Here is an 11192-nt window from a genome sequence, read left to right as displayed (position 1 = left end):
TTCACTACCACTGTGATAATATGGTGATGTAGTTATTTATAGTTTTTGAGATTTTGGCTATTTTGCAATTGAATAGTGAACTGCGTTCTAAAACGCAGTTCGCAATTCAAATTTAGAATTCATATTTGAGGCCTGAAATGTTCAGGGGCATCTACTAGTGGTATTTCACTACCACTGTGAAAATATGGTGATGCAGTTATCTATAGTTTTTGAGATTTTGGCTTTTTACATTTAAATAGTGAACTTCCTTCTAGAACGCAGTTTGCAATTCAAAATTGAGAATTCATTATTGAGGCCTGAAATTTTGAGGGGCATCTACTCGTGGTATTTCACTACCACTGTGAAAATATGGTGATGCAGTTATCTATAGTTTCTGAGAATCGGGCTTCTATGCAATTGAATAGTAAACTGCTTTCTAGAACGCAGTTTGCAATTCAAAATTTAGAATTCATATTTGGGGCCTAAAATTTTCATGGTCAACCACTAGTGGTATTTCACTACCACTGTGAAAATATGGTGATGTAGTTATTTATAGTTTTTGAGATTTTGGCTATTTTGCAATTGAATAGTGAACTGCGTTCTAGAACGCAGTTCGCAATTCAAAATTAGAAATCATATTTGAGGCCTGAAATTTTCAGTGGCATCTACTAGTGGTATTTCACTACCACTGTGAAAATATGGTGATGCAGTTATCTATAGTTTTTGAGATTTTGGCTTTTTACATTTAAATAGTGAACTTCGTTCTAGAATGCAGTTTGCAATTCAAAATTCAGAATTCATATTTGAGGCCTGAAATTTTCAGGGGCATCTACTTGTGGTATTTCAATACCACTGTGAAAATATGGTGTTGCAGTTATCTATAGTTTCTGAGAATCGGGCTTATATGCAATTGAATAGTGAACTTCGTTCTAGAACGCAGTTTGCAATTTAAAATTTAGAATTCTTATTTGGGGCCCGAAATTTTCAGGGTTAACTACTAGTGGTATTTAACTACCACTGTGAAATTATGGTGATGCTGTTATCTATAGTTTTTGAGATTTTGGCCTTTTTGCAATTGAATTATGAACTGCGTTCTAGAACGCAGTTCCCAATTCAAAATTTAGAATTCATATTTGAGGCCTGAAATTTTCAGGGGCATCTACTAGTGCTATTTCACTACCACTGTGAAAATATTGTGATGCAGTTATCTATAGTTTCTGAGAATCGGGCTTATATGCAATTGAATAGTAAACTGCGTTCTAGAACGCAGTTCGCAATTCAAAATTAGAATTCATATTTGGGGCCCGAAATTTTCAGGGGCATCTTCTAGTGGTATTTAACTACCACTGTGAAAATATGGTGATGCAGTTATCTATAATTTTTGAGATTTTGGCCTTTTTGCAATTGAATAGTGAACTGCGTTCTAGAACGCAGTTTGCAATTCAAAATTTAAAATCCATATTTGGGGCTTGAAATTTTCAAGGGCATCTACCAGTGGTATTTCACTACCACTGTGAAAATATGGTGATATAGTTATTTATTGTTTTTGAGATTTTGGCTTTTTTGCAATTGAATAGTGAACTGCGTTCTAGAACGCAGTTCGCAATTCAAAATAAGAATTCGTATTTGAGGCCCGAAATTTTCAGGGGCATCTAATAGTGGTACTTAACTACCATTGTGAAAATATGGTGATGCAGTTATCTATAGTTTTAGAGATTTTGGCTTTTTGAATCTACTGGTGGTATTTAAGTACCACTGTGAAAATATGGTGATGCAGTTATCTATAGTTTTTGAGATTTTGGCTTTTTTGCAATTGAATCGTGAACTGCGTTCTAGAACGCAGTACGCAATTCAAAATTCAGAATTCATATTTGAGGCCTGAAATTTTATGGGGCATCTACTAGTGGTATTTCACAACCACTGTGAAAATATGGTGATGCAGTTATCAATACAGCAAAACTCGTTTATAATGAAATTCAAGGGACCATAAAAAAAACTTCGTTATAGCCGTAATTCGCTATACGTTTATAACGAAATCGTAAAAAATATTATAGCGAATTCGTTATAAAATAATTAAGGGTTTTTCCGGTATTATTATGAATTAGTATTACCGTCATTTACAAAAAATGTCATGTAACCATTTCATTTCAATTTTTAAAAAAAATTCCGTATACTATTTGAATTTGAGTATTTTATATATGCATCTTAAAATTGCATATTTCTTCAATGTAATTTGAAATGGAAAAAATTCGTTATAAAATGATAAAATACGTTAAAATTTTGCCAGCGGGGTTCTTAAAATTACTTCGTTATAGCCGTAAATTCGTTATAGCCGTGTTCGTTATATACATCAATTTTCTATAGGTTTATATAAGAAATTTGCCGGGACATGAATAACAATTCGTTATAGCCGTAAATTCGCTATATCCGTGTTCGTTATATTCGAGTTTTGCTGTAGTTTCTGAGAATCGGGCTTATATGCAATTGAATTGTGAACTGCGTTCTAGAACGCAGTTTGCTATTCAAGATTTAAAATTCATATTTGAGGCCCAAAATTTTCTGGGGCATCTACTAGTGGTATTTCACTACCACTGTGAAAATATGGTGACGCAGTTATTTATAGTTTCTGAGAATCGGGCTTATATGCAATTGAATAGTGGACTGCTATCTAGAACGCAGTTCGCAATTCAAAATTTTAAATTCATATTTGTGGCCCGAAATTTTGAGGGGCATATTCTTGTGGATTACCACTGCCACCGTGAAAATATGGTGAAGTTGTCTTCTCTAGGTTTTGAGATTTTGGCTTTTTTGCAATTGAATTGTGAATTGCGTTCTAGAACGCAGTTACCAATTCAAAATTTAGAATTCATACTTGAGGCCCGAGATTTTCAGTGGCATCTACTAGTGTTATTTCACTACCACTGTGAAATATGGTGATGCAGGTATCTATAGTTTTTTTAGATTTTGGCTTTTTGAAATTAAATAGTGAACTTCGTTCTTGAATGCAGTTACCAATTCAAAATTTAGAATTCATATTTGAGGCCCGAAATTTTCAGGGGCATCTACTAGTGATTTTTCACTACCACTGTGAAATATGGTGATGCAGTTATCTATAGTTTCTTAAAATAGGGCTTATATGAAATTGAGTCGTGAACTGCGTTTTAGAACGCAGTACGCAATTCAAAATTTAGAATTCATATTTGAGGCCTGAAATTTTCAGGGGCATCTACTAGTGGTATTTCACAACCACTGTGAAAATATGGTGATGCAGTTATCTATAGTTTCTGAGAATCGGGCTTATATGCAATTGAATTGTGAACTGCGTTCTAGAACGCAGTTTGCTATTCAAGATTTAAAATTCATATTTGAGGCCCAAAATTTTCTGGGGCATCTACTAGTGGTATTTCACTACCACTGTGAAAATATGGTGACGCAGTTATTTATAGTTTCTGAGAATCGGGCTTATATGCAATTGAATAGTGAACTGCGATCTAGAACGCAGTTCGCAATTCAAAATTTTAAATTCATATTTGTGGCCCGAAATTTTGAGGGGCATATTCTTGTGGATTACCACTGCCACCGTGAAAATATGGTGAAGTGGTCTTCTCTAGGTTTTGAGATTTTGGCTTTTTTGCAATTGAATTGTGAATTGCGTTCTAGAACGCAGTTACCAATTCAAAATTTAGAATTCATACTTGAGGCCCTAGATTTTCAGTGGCATCTACTAGTGTTATTTCACTACCACTGTGAAATATGGTGATGCAGTTATCTATAGTTTTTTAGATTTTGGCTTTTTGAAATTAAATAGTGAACTTCGTTCTTGAATGCAGTTACCAATTCAAAATTTAGAATTCTTATTTGAAGCCCGAAATTTTCAGGGGCATCTACTAGTGATTTTTCACTACCACTGTGAAATATGGTGATGCAGTTATCTATAGTTTCTTAAAATAGGGCTTATATGAAATTGAGTCGTGAACTGCGTTTTAGAACGCAGTACGCAATTCAAAATTTAGAATTCATATTTGAGGCCTGAAATTTTCAGGGGCATCTACTAGTGGTATTTCACAACCACTGTGAAAATATGGTGATGCAGTTATCTATAGTTTCTGAGAATCGGGCTTATATGCAATTGAATAGTGAACTTCGTTCTTGAATGCAGTTACCAATTCAAAATTTAGAATTCATATTTGAGGCCCGAAATTTTCAGGGGCATCTACTAGTGTTATTTCACTACCACTGTGAAATATGATGATGCAGTTATCTATAGTTTCTTAGAATAGGGCTTATATGCAATTGAGTCGTGAACTGCGTTCTAAAACGCAGTTCGCAGTTTAAAATTTAGAATTCATATTATGGGCCCGAAATTTTCATGGGCATCTACTAGTGGTTTTTCATTACCACTGTGAAAATATGGTGATGCAGTTATCTATAGTTTTTGAGATTTAGGGAATTGAATAGTGGACTGCGATCTAGAACACAGTTCGCAATTCAAAATTTTAAATTCATATTTGGGGCCTGAAATTTTGAGGGGCATATTCTTGTGGATTACCATTGCCACCGTGACAATATGGTGAAGTGGTCTTCTCTAGGTTTTGAGATTTTGGCTTATATGCAAGTGAATAGTGAACTGTGTTCTGGAACGCATTTCGCAAAAAATAATGAAAAATAATGAAGAAAATAACTCTCAGGATGATTTTGCAAAAATATTATCTAACTTAAATCGCATTCAATAACAAATAAAAGATTTATTAATAAAGAAAATGAATTATTTAAGATTGTTGTATGTACTTTTTTTTAATTATGTGTAAGAAATTGTTTTTGTAATTGGTTTGTAGTGGTATTTTAATTGAATTATTTTATATTTTATATTATATATGTACTGTGAAATAAGATCTTTCATGTTTTTCAAGACTGACATTATTCACTCAATTTTTTCGATTCCCCGAGAGTATCAATAAATTATATAGACACAGATCATGCTACAAATACATTTCACATTTAAGTATTTATACATGTCATAATCAACACATTCATAAATTCATTTTGTAGATGTAAATATAAATATTCGAGAGGATTGTGAAAAATCAACGATAAATCCCTTTTTCATAACTTAAAAAAAAAATATTTTAATAATTGCAAACTGCATAATGCATACAAATTGCATTCTGACCGTTGCAGGTCTCAAGAAGATCAAGATCACGAAGATAACCTCTTCATAAAAATATTAACAATTAAGAATCAACAGATATCAAGATGTTTGCATGTAGGTAATGCCATATACTATAATATTTGAGTGTTTGAGATTAATCAAATTCATTTCCTACTTAACAATTTAACCACCTATCGTCAATCGTTGCCTCATTCTATCCCCCCACCCCCACCCCCGGATCATGGTTTGAACAAACTTGCACTACACTACCTAGGGACGCTTCCACACCAGTTACAGTTTGTCTGGCCAATTGGTGTTTTAAAAGAGAATATTAAAAGATTTTTTCCCTATGTATTCTAATGTAAAAGTGTGACCCCCCAATGGTGGCCCCACCTTACCCAAAAAGGTTCATTTCTTTGACGAACGTGAATCTAAGCTACCTGAGGTGCTTCCACGTAAGCTTTACCTTGTCTGGCCAGTTGATTTTGGAGAAAAACAATTTTAAATTTTTTTTTCTCTGTAATTATATTTATGTGAAAATTCAACCCCAATATGGCCTCTACCTAACCCCTGGGATCATGATTTAAACAAATTTAAATCTTACCTACCTGAAGATATTTCCACAGAAGTTTCAGCTTTTCTGGCCTATTTAGTTTTTGAGAAGATTTTGAATATATATATATATATCCTCTGGGTAACCCCGATGGTAAATGGTTCAGCAGAAAAATCGTCTACGACTACAACTACGATTAAAACTAGTATAACCCCGTCTTTTTTCATGCGAAATTTTTCGGTGAGTAAAATGCTCTCACTATCCATGAAAATCTGTTTGTACTTCGACAGTTCACCATAATCCAGTAAATCAACAACTTTTACAAACCCCACGTGTGTAACTCGAATTATCTCTAACCCAAAATGCTCTTCGAGAATATTCTAAAAGACATAAACTAAGAAAAACTGTCATGTTCCAAATCTACCCATGATTACCCAGAGGATTGTATTCATACAAACTTACGGCCACCAGCCGGTGCGAAAGCTATAAAAGCCGATTTTGAACAAATTAACCCCCACCTGTATGCGGCGGAGGCCAAAATGGCGGCATTTCGTGTTGAACGAAACATGATTCATCCCTATATTCAAGCCTTGCATTTTCTTTTCTTCGAAAGCATAGGAAATTCTGAAGAATTTGACGTCAAATGGTACGATGTACCTGACGAATGGAAACTCAACTGTGGTACAAATGCAATTAACATTGATATTTACAAGAAAGAAAACACAGAAGACATGTTATTCAAAGTTACATTTTTCGTAACAACAGGAACTATCCAGATTCAAGGAAACGCAAAAGACAGCTTTGCCAATGAGGTATCTCCATACCTAAAACAACTGGCTGATAAACATGATAAATTCAGGAAAACTAATGATAATCACATGAACAATGAAGTCTCAAATGAAAACATATCCCACATTGAGACCTATAGGAGACTCTATCATACCAGAAAACTGTGACAAAGATGAAACAAAGAAAACTAACAAAAACAAAACACTCAATGAAAACATTGGGATGCAATCGGCCATAATACACCCAAAAAGCAGCGAAAAAATCCATCATGAGAACAGGGAAATTGATAAACTAGAAGGAAATTTGGTGGACATGACAGACAAAATCTACACCCAACTATCGGGGAAAATTGCACTAAAATTCAATGACATTAATGAACATCTGAAGGAAAGTCAGAAACAACAGGAGGAGTATCTTCGAAAATCAGTTAATGACATCAATACAATACTAGCCGACCTGAAGGAAAGATGTGAAAAAAGGGATCTTAAACATGTTACATTAGACCAACAAAAAGAGCATGAAGTAAGACAACTGAGAGAATCTGTGTTCAAACTCCAGAAAACAAACAATGACCTAACAAACAAAATGTCAACCCTCGAGCACCAAAAATCCATATAAGAGGACAAATACAAGGATGAGAAATGCGCTCATGAAAACACCAAACTAAAACTCAGCAAAGCATGTGAAAATGCGGGGAACGAAGAACAATATCTCTTAGCTCGCATCGACTCCAAAAATGAGGAAATCAAATCACTCAAATGTTCTGTTAGATCATTCAAGAAAATGATAGATAGCCAAGAGGAAGAACTGTACAGAATGAAGCTACACATTGGCAGTATCTCAAACACAAATGCAGGAAATTTCAGTGAGGCTAGGAGCAAACACACAAAGGATACTAAAAGTCCAGCAAAGCAAACTGAAGATAGTCCTCCCGAACAAACATACATTCAAATGCCCAAATTTGGAAATGGTGACCTAGATCCCCTATCACACAAAAGTGAGGAAACAAATGTATTACAAAGAAACCAAGCAACTCCTTTCCTACTTATAGGATCATCCAATATAAAATACATTGAACCACTAAGATGGCAGCAGTATACAACACAAACAGAAATCGCTTACAAAATAGAGAATGCCATTGACAAAATTAAAAGTTATGGCCCAGATATGAAGCCCGCTGTGGTTATCTTCCACTCATTAACAAATGACATTAAATCCCAACTAGATGCAGAAGGTTGTGTCAAAAAGATGTAAACTCTAATTGAGAAAACCCTTGTGAAGTTTCCTGACACCAAGATTGTTCTCTCCCTAGCTACACCACGGATGGACAGAGACGATTGGAACATCAAAGGAGAATTGATTAACGCAATGCTTAAACATAATTTTGGAAAATCAGAGAAAATATTCTTCTGTGACAACAGCAACCTAGCAGAACAAGGAAAACCCATAGAAAGACTATTTGAAAGATATGGCATCCACCTCTCTAGAGATGAAACAGCAGTATTAGCTTCGATTGACACCGTCTGCAAGACACCATACCGAGGCAATGAGCAGGGTATCAGATATAGAAATAATGGATACAGAAACCGCACCGCAGGAAATTACAGAGGCCACTACGGTAACAACAGGAGCTCTTACGGCCAGTCTGAAAACTACAACCGACACCAGATGAACGTATATGAAAGGAGAGGCCCTTACCAAAGAACTGGACATGGCGGGATTTGGCGCTAGTATATCCAACCAAACTTTTGTGGTTAAGCAGAACCACCTTTACCATTTTTAAACTCATTTTTCTTTTTTTACTCATTGTTTTCTTTTTTATTTGTTTTGTTTATCTTATTTCCAATTTGATAATTTGTAAAGCATATGCCCATAACATAATCATGAGCAGTTTAGATACATGCTTGAATATTTGTATCTGGAATGTGGGAGGTATGATATCAGATGGTATTAACAAATCAACGGACAAACTTTTTATTAACCAAATTAAAAATTATGACCTAGTCCTACTAACTGAAACCCATATTGGATATAACACTAATATTGAAATAACAGACTTTACATATTACCGAGTTTGTAGGGATAAGTCATCAAATAACAGATATTTTGGTGGACTAGGAATTCTAGTGAAGAGAAATATTAGGAAAGGGATTTCAATATTACCAAATACAAATAAAGATTACCAATGGTTAATGCTTAAGAAGGACTTTTTCAATTTGAAAAAAAAAACATTTATTTATGTCTTGCATATATATCTCCTAAAATGTCAAGTCATTACAAAAAACAGGATGTTGAAACCCTTGAACATATAGAACAAGATATATTCAATAAATATGGAAATTCTGGAGATATTATCCTGACAGGTGATTTCAATGCAAGAACAGGCAATAAATTGGACTATATAACTGGAGACTCTGCCTCGCACATTCCAGTAAAATGATGCCTATATCATAGATAAAGCAGTCGGGCAAAGACATAGTAGAGACAATACTGTTGATAGTAGAGGTAAAGATCTATTAGAATTATGTATTGCGAACAAGCTAAGAATAACAAATGGCAGAACTTTTGGCGATACACATGGAAAATTTACTTGCCATAACTACGCTGGTTCTAGTGTGGTAGATTATTTTATTGTATCTGAACAACTACTTAATGACATTTTGTACGTATATGTATCTGATTTTTTTACCTTTATCTGACTGTCATTGTAAGATATTCCTAAAATTGTTATCAACTTTCAAAAGAGAGTATACAAGTATGAACATGCAAGAGATGCAAAAACGTTACAAATGGGATGAGCTATCGGTTACTAATTTTCAAAATGCTTTCTTGCATCCAACAGTTCAAAATGATATTAAACTTTTTCTAGATAAATCTATTGAATATAATGAACAAAGTATAAATAATGCCACTAACGAAATCCACAATATCTTTGATAAAGTAGCCAAACTATCTCTACATAGAAAATCCGCACATAGAACTTCAACTCACCAAAAATGGTTCGATTTTGACCTTGCAAAAATGCGAAAACACTTATGTGAAAGAGCAACTTTACTTTCTAAATTTCCTAATAATCCCTTATTGCGGAGCTCTTTTTTCAAATTAAATAAGGAATATGCTAAGCTACGGAAATATAAAAAAACAAGAATTTAGACAAAGTATTATTGATAAATTGGATCAACTTAACGAAACTAACCCAAAGGGTATTGGAACTTAGTTAAAGGCCTTAGAGAAACTGATAGCAATAAAATTAACATAGAAAACGCCATAGATGGGGATACATGGTCTAACTATTTCACTACCTTATCCAAAACACCAGAAAAATATAAAAACAGAATCACCACGAATGAATCACAAATCAACGAATTATTGAATAGTAAAACTGTAAATTCTTTTAACAAATTGGATTTTAGGATAACAGCTCTTGAAATCCAAAAAGCCATTACTTCTCTGAAATCGGGCAAAAGCCCTGGCCTAGATAATATTTCAAATGAAATGATAAAAGCATCTCAAATTTTTGTTAATCCCTGTATTCTCAAATTGTTTAATATTGTATTAACATCAGGAATTTATCCAGAGAAATTGCTAGAGGGTTATACTACACCCATTTTCAAATCAGAAAATCCTAAGTTACCACAAAACTATAGAGGAATAACTATAAACAATAACATAGGAAAACGTTTTAATATCATTTTAAATAATAGACATGATACATACTTAATAGATAACAAAATAATACATGAAACTCAAATAAGCTTTTCAAAGAAATCCAGAACATCAGACCACTTATTTGTAATAAAATGCTTATTTGATAAATATATCAATACAGGTAATACGAAACTATATGCATGTTTTGTAGATTTTCGTAAATCCTTCGATACAGTTATACATGAAGGCTTAAAACTTAAACTTTTACAGTTAAATATAAATGGTCTTTTCTTCAATATATTGTGTAATATGTACAGACAAAGCAACAATTATATAAAAGTAGGTAACAAATTAACTCCCCCATATAGACCAGAAATAGGAGTTCGACAGGGAGATGTCATAAGCCTAAACATTTTAAAGATATTTTTGAATGATTTTTCAAAATTTCTTGATGATGAAAGTTTAAGATCTGTCAACCTATCTGGAAAGAACATTAATTCACTGCTATATGCTGATGACCTAGTATTATTATCAGAAGACCAAAAAGGATTGCAAAACAAACTAGATATACTTGAAAAATACTGCAAAGACTGGTGCTTAGAAATTAATACAAGCAAGACTAAAGTTGTCATTTTCAACAAAAGTGGTCACCTTATTAATGAGAAGTTCACTTTTGAAAATTCATACTTAGAATGTGTTAACAAATATAAATATTTAGGTATAATCATGTCCTCATGTGGCTCATTTAAAGAAGCAAGATCTGATCTATATAATAAAGCTCTCAAGGCCTCTTTCAAACTATTTAAAGACCTAAACTCTACCCAACCCCCTATCAAGACATTTTTACATCTCTTTGAGCATATGATAAAACCTATTGCATTATATGGCTGTGAAATTTGGGGAACCCTTACATCGCGTATACAAGAAAAAGACAAACATTTATATAATACCTTTAAAACTTGGGAATTGGAAAACGTAAATATCAAATTTTGTAAATATTTATTAGTAGCTGGGGAAAAAAGCACAAATATTGCAATCATCTCTGATTTAGGACGATATCCTCTGTATTTTTCA

The sequence above is a fragment of the Magallana gigas genome, chromosome 10 (assembly GCF_963853765.1).
Source record: "Magallana gigas chromosome 10, xbMagGiga1.1, whole genome shotgun sequence".
In the NCBI taxonomy this organism is placed as follows: domain Eukaryota; kingdom Metazoa; phylum Mollusca; class Bivalvia; order Ostreida; family Ostreidae; genus Magallana; species Magallana gigas.
Note: the sequence above shows the minus strand (reverse complement) of the source record.